Source organism: Hevea brasiliensis, chromosome 13 (assembly GCF_030052815.1).
Source record: "Hevea brasiliensis isolate MT/VB/25A 57/8 chromosome 13, ASM3005281v1, whole genome shotgun sequence".
NCBI classification, from domain to species: Eukaryota; Viridiplantae; Streptophyta; class Magnoliopsida; order Malpighiales; family Euphorbiaceae; genus Hevea; species Hevea brasiliensis.
In genome coordinates this window covers 8,488,318-8,495,519 of record NC_079505.1, presented here as the reverse complement: position 1 = coordinate 8,495,519, position 7,202 = coordinate 8,488,318, and the positions used below count along the sequence as shown (strand labels likewise).

Here is a 7,202-nt window from a genome sequence, read left to right as displayed (position 1 = left end):
AGGCATGTTTTATGTTGCATTCACAACTGTTAAAGTGCCATGGATGTTGTTGTGGTAATTTGGAGCAATTTGCGTGAGTTGGCGTGCGTGTGATGTGGTGTTGGCTATGGATAGGACGGGCAGACACGGCTTGAGATCTTCGCTGGGACCCGATCCTTCGGGGTAGACACGGCTTGAGTTCTTTGCTAGGACTCCGATTTGATTTATTAAGTGGAAGTCTGAGCTGAGTTCTTCGCTGGCACAAGTTGGAATAAGAGAGCTGTATAGGGGATCAGCTCCCATATATGTATTGTTTGACATTATCGGGTGTGTGAGTACTCCAAATTACCTTTTTGCTGTTATGATGTGAAAATATTGCTAATGTTACATTTCACTCTACAGGGTGCATTAGCTTTAGATAGTTATAGAGATTATGGTTAAAATTGATATTTTACTCTTTGAATCGAACGCTCACTCCTGTTCCTTATTTTTCAGGCTACAGGAGGATTTTTGTTGTGGTTAACCTGCTTTTCTCCTTCACATGTTGTTTATTAATATTTGTGTAATTCTATTAACTCCTAGAATTTCCGCATATATTAGAAATATTTATTTGTTTTGGGGACTGTAATATAATTGTCATGTTGGGCCTGTAAACTTATTATTATATGCATGTTTGTTGGGCTGGATGAGGGAGCTGAGCTCCCATTTATTTTTATGACATTTGAGTATGTGGAGGGTGAGCTGAGCTCCCCAATTGATTATATATTGTGTTTACAGGTCGGGTGAGTCAAAAACTCCTCGTTGAAAGGTCCATTTTATGGTCGGACTCTGTCCGGTTGAATTCTTGAAATTGGGCCCAAATAGGCCTTAGAGTTGGGTTAAGGAATAATTAGGCTTACTACGGGCCTCAGGGGCTTTAGGCTGGCCCAAGTCCTAGTGCCGGTCCGGCCCATAGGTTGGGTCATGACATTAATTATGTCTAGTCATGATGTATTTCATTTTGAACTTGTAATACTTTGATATTGAAATGAAAACTTATAATTTATTATCTATGAATTTCTATATGAATGCAATAGATGATACTTAATTTTTAGATCTCATAAATAATTGTAAATGATATGATACAAGAGAATATGATATGGAAATGTGTGAAATGAATATAGACATGTTAACAGGTGATTAGTGAAAACCCGCCAAATGCTAATAAAACAGGAGAGGCTCTGTCCGAGTCTCCACAGATATAAGATATAAAAAAAAAAAAAAAAAAATTCTACACATAGAATACATGTTTTAAATGACATCAAAAGTTTACAATAGATATGATAAAACAAGATAGGGTGCTCCAGCACCTAATGTAGCACTTCTTGCTCGGCTATACAGTAGACGGGTAAGGGGCGTCACAGTCTATTTAGGAACCGAAACCGAAATAAAATTTTGATATAGTTCTGATTCATTTCTTTCTGTTTAGTACAATTTCGGTTCGGTTCTCGATTCTTGAAATAATTTTATATAATTATTTTCTTAAAAAAGTCATATTTAAAGTAGAATTTAAATTTTAAATTGAATTATTATTACATAATATATCATATATAATGCTTAACTAAGCATAAATAATTTAAGATTAAGTATATAATATAATATAATATAATAATATAGGTATATCATATAATATATATTTTAACTATTTATTAATTATGTAATATTTAATTATAAGATATTAATATAATTATGAATTAATATATATATATATATACATTAAAAATATATTATATATCAAAAGAATATAAAAAACACATTTATAAATTTGATTTTTAGTTTGATACGATTATGGCTCAGTTTTGATATAATTTCGATTTAATTTTTAGTGTAAAATCAGAACCAAAATCAAAATATAAAATTAACTTCAATTCAGTACGGTCTCTATAGGTTCGAACGATTCGGCGGTAACCGTATACAACCTTATTAAGCTAATAGCAACACCACTGTTGTTTCCTCTTTTTTCGTCGCCATATTCTCTCTGTTTCTTTTTCTCGGCCTTGAGCCCTTGCCGTCGTCACCTCTTCCAAGCCACCAACTCTATTCTTCTCTCCCCCTCCCCTCAAGCTTGCGCACCTCTTATGCTGCTGGTGTTCTGTCGCTTCTCAATCGCCGCCGGCTGCCCAGCAGTTGCTCCGTCCTTTCTAGCAGATCCTGAATTTGAATATGGACAATGCGACGTGAGAGTTTCATCACTCTGCAGCACTTGTTATCATATCTTGCTATCCTTTATTGAGTTGTTAAGTTTAGTAGATTGTGCCAAGTCTTAGACCTTGCCCGTAGAGTCGCTATTCACTCTGGCCTCGTCACTCTCCAATCCATCAACAGGAGGTCTGCGTTTTTTTTTTTTTTTATATATATACTTTTAATTCTGTACCTTTCCCAATTAAATCAAGCCTGAACCCACACTTGTTTCCTCATTTCCACATTATCTATTCTCACTTTCTTTTCTTGTGCCATCTTATCTACGCAGCTAAGCTACATGAAGAGCTCAAATACTACTAACAAATACATTCATGCCGACTTACAGAAGGCGGCACAAGAAGGCAATCTTGATCCATTGATCAAGGAGCATGGATCGACTCTTGATAGCCTGGAGACCCCAAATAAAAATACAATATTGCATATTTTCCTTACCTCTCAAAGTGAAAGATCCTCCCAATTTGTAAAAGAGGTACTTGGCATTTGTTCGTCACTGTTACTGAAGGTCAATGTCAACGGCGATACTCCATTGCACATTGCAGCAAGATACGGACATGCTTATGCAGCAAAAGATTTAATCGCACAGGCTTCACTTCATGGTGAAATAGATAGAGAAAGTGGAGAAGGGCCAAGAGACGGGGTAAGGAAATTGTTAATGATGACAAATAAAAATAAAGAAACGGCCTTGCATGTAGCGGCACGATATGAAAGAAGTCTTGGTGTTGTGGAAGCAATATTGAGTAATGAAGATCCAGAGTATACATATTCTGCCAATGATTGCGGGGAAACTCCGCTTTACCTGGCTGCTGATAATGGATGTGAAGAGATAGTCCTTGAACTATTAAGAAATCCCAATTCAAAATCACTGAATTATGTCGGCCCCAGTGGTAAAACGGCATTACATGCGGTAGCAATGAACTGGAACATAAATCGGAAAAGTAAAGGTAGATCAGTAAATATATCATAAACTATCTTTATGCATGTATTGAGTATAAATGAATTAATTTAATTTTATTTCAGTTTCAAAATGATTTTTTGAAATTCAAGAATTAATGTACAATATAAGAAGGTGCGTTGAGGTGCTGAAGGTTTTGTTGGGGCTTTTGGTGGATCTATTTTTGCTGTGTTCTTGTGTGCTACTTTGGATTTCCTGCTCTTCAGTCCTATTGTGTTAGCCTTTGGTTCTTTTCGAATTCTTGTTCCTTTGCTGGGGGTTTTGGGTCATTGTTGCAGCCTCTTGTTTTTGATTCTTATTCGGAATTTTCAGCTTTTCATTGGGTTCCAGTTTGGAGTTTTTGCTTTCCTTCTCTTGCTGCTTGCTTGCTTCGCTAAGGGGCTTCTCTAGTTGCAGTAGCCTTTTGGATTGTTTAGCAAGGCTCGCAGGAAGTGTTGTTGTTTGGGTTCTCTGGAGCTTGTGGCTCGGCTTTAGAGTCTCTACCTGGGCCGCTTAGCTGTCTTCTGGTTTTGGTCTATTGCATGCTGGTGGTCAGCTTTGTTTTTGTTGTTCTTTATTTCTAAGTTTGGTGGTGATTTCAAGCCATTCTGTTGTTACTTCTTATGCAGGTCTCTTTTTTGTGTAGTTTAGCTTATTGCTAAGTTTGGTTTGTGGTTTTGATCTTGTTTTTCTTTCAGTTTCCTATAGCTGGTATCGCTGTAGTTCTATTTTAATAAAATTTTTCAGCTTATAAAAAAAAAATAATCAGAACAATAAAAGGCTTTGCATAGATTGGATATTTTTATTTTCATTATACATATAAATTTAGTTTTCATTTTCTTTGAAGAAGATGAAAGTCAAACATATAATAAAAAAGATGATATCTTTTTCATTATAGTTTTCATAGAAATGTGTAGTTCAAATATTTGATGTATTGTAATGTATACTAAAGTTATTGTATCTCTAGACCAATTAATTATCAATTAAGGTTCTTGATATTAGTAATTAATTATCAATTTGGTATTGTAGACTTTGTTCCAGTGATTATAGACAAGCTATTGGATAAATGGAGTAGCTTGGCTAAAGATACAGATGAAGAAGGATGGATTCCACTTCACTATGCTGCGTATAAGCATCGTACTGAAGTGGTCAGAAAGCTACTAGAAAGGGATGAATCTAGTGCTTATGTTGCAGATAAATACTGGAAGAGGACAGCTCTTCACATTGCAGCCTGTAGAGGCTACATAGATACGATGGAAGAGATCATTTCTAAATGCCCAAATTGCTGTGAACTTACTGACATTAGAGGCTGGAATGTTCTTCATTATGCAGTGATCAGCAAAAAAAAAGAAATAATAAAAGCAGTGCTCAAACATTCATCATTGTTTTAACTTTTAGATGAAAAAGATGTTAAAGGGAATACGCCTGTCCATCTATATAGGACTTATCATCCTGATTACGACCATCTGCCTTCTTTCATAAAAGGAGAAGATACTGATATCTCGAAATGTTGGAAAAAACTGCACAAAGAAGTGCAATTCAGTGGAAACTTATTCTTAAAGAAGGTCAGCCAACTGATATCTATCTTTATCTTATCATAATGTAGATATTGCTTTTTGAGCTTTATAAGTAAACATTGATTCTTGAGGCATTAGTCTATTTATTATCTATTTATTTAAAATAATATGTACAAAAATATGAATAATAATAAGTAGAAGCTTTTTATTAATAAGTCCTTTCGATTTAAATTTTTTTTAAAGTAACTAATATTCTGAAAGTGTTGCAGAATGACAATTTAAAATGGATGAAAGACCTTGGCGGTGGACCATTGGGGAAAATGGTAAGAAAATCCAAGGAAGAGAAAGAGGAACAAGAAGAAAGGAGAAAAAAAAAACATGGTACTTAAATTTGAAAAAGTCAAAGACTCTCATTTGGTGGCTGCAACACTTATAGCAACGGTAACTTTTGCCGCAGGTTTCACTTTACCTGGCGGTAATATCAGTGAAGAAAACGATTTGAAGAAGGGGAGTCCTATCCTAGGCAAAAATTTGGCTTTTAAAGCATTTATGATATCAGATACTATAGCTATGGTTTTATCTACTTGCTCTGTCTTTATTCACCTTATGCTGGTGGTCGTGGGATATCTGAAAAGATACTATTGGTTAATAAGATGTGCTTTCAGTTTCCTCTTCTATGCTATGGTAGCAATGGTGATTACATTTGTGACAGGCACTTATGCAGTTCTAACGCCTTCCTTTAGAATTGTCATTTGTGTCGTTGGATTGAGCTTCTTCTGCTTCTTATTTTATTTCATGATAAGGGTATCATGGAATTTAAATTCTTTGGATGACGATGATGATAAGGACTATGGTGATGGTATTACTTCTAAGGATCAAGCCGAAATTTTGTTAAGTGGTTTTCATATATATATATAATTTCGTTAATTTTTTTTCACGATTTTAACTTGTTTTATTCGTTATTGAAGGTCATGGGTGACTGGCGGAATCTCTTCTTTGCCTTCCTTTATCAGAAGAATTCCAGATTTGATTAAAAAGATTAAGGATTTGCTAAAGAAGTATTATTAGATCCTAAGAAAAAGAGACTCATGCTTGCTATTACCGCGTGGAATGTAAATAAGTGTCTCCCTTCGTATGGGTGTGTTTAATTTAGTTTTGAACTTTTTCTTTTTTTATGTGTATTACGAAACCATGTCGAAGGAAGAATGATGTTGAGCTAATGACATGTCTGGCATTGTAATATATTTTTATTACTGACATGTGTGGCATTGTAATATATTTTTATTATAGTTCATGCATATTTTTGCTAAGATGACAATTTTATATTTCGTATATATTTTTTCAAAAGAAGATTAATTAGAATAATATTTGAATATCAAGTTTTCAATAAAATTAAAAATAAGAAGCGATTTGGTAGAATGTTAGAAAATTGAAGGTCATGTGTTTATTCTGTAAGTGTTAAAGGACTAAAAATTTAATTAATAGTGTTTAATAAAAAATTAGTAAGAAACTCAAATAGAAGTATATAAATATCTATTATTATATTTTTCTTATTAGCATATGTTAAGCTCGGTTAAATTAATCCTCAAAGATTAACATTTTAACTCTTGAAGGAGTAATTATTAACTAGATTAAAAATTATCCTACTCTCTTATTAGCATCCAAACAACATTAATAATTACCCTTATTAACCTTATACCAAATGCATCATTAGAGTTAAATTTCATTTATTTCATGAAAAATAATTTATTTATAAAAAAATATTTTAGTTACTATTATTTGGTTGCAATACTTAAAGTTAGTTAACAAAGTTGTGTATTATAGTCTCAAAAATTGCTTAAGAGGGGGTGAATTAGATTATAACAATTTTTTTGTCCTTACTTGAAACCTTATGAAAAATTGTAGCTTTGATCAACTAGGTGTTCCTAAGAGTGGTGTGATAATATGCAACTCAAATATGTATGTCAAATATGCTCAAATCAAACTTTTAATTCTAGCTAAATCAACTCAAAGCAATCAATACTTCAATCACTTGAAACAAACAATTTATCACATATGCATATATCAACAAACTCAAAGATAATCCCAATTTGTTCAACAAATACAATATATCACAATATATTGCAAAAACTAAAGAGAGTAGGGTTTAGAAGATTGAACACAAGAGATTTTATAGTGGTTAGGCCAATAAGCCTATATCCACTCTCTTAAAGATCCCTTTGAGTCTTTACACCACTATAGTGCTCCTTTCAATGGCAAGAGTCAAAACCTTTTACAACTACAAGACTTCCCAAAATGCTTGCAAACCATTTACAAGTGTTATCCCAAACACTCTCTAGCTTCAAACTTAGGTGCTTGACCAACCCTCACAAATAGCATTTAAGATGATTTTCACTCTATCTCACTCAATATGAACAAATTCTATAAAGAAGAGAATAGTTAATTTGCCAATGTAGCTTAAAAACTCGTTAAAGCACTTGAATGAAAATAATAAATATTTTTCAAAAGAGAAACGCAATTTTAAGCCTTCATTA

The 7,202-nt window shown here is 33.4% G+C and overlaps 1 pseudogene; it reads left to right on the top strand.

Annotated features, from left to right (window-relative positions):
- The first annotated feature begins 1,928 nt into the window (after positions 1-1,928).
- On the top strand, positions 1,929-5,852 carry LOC131171806 (protein ACCELERATED CELL DEATH 6-like; annotated as a pseudogene).
- Positions 5,853-7,202: the final 1,350 nt, after the last annotated feature.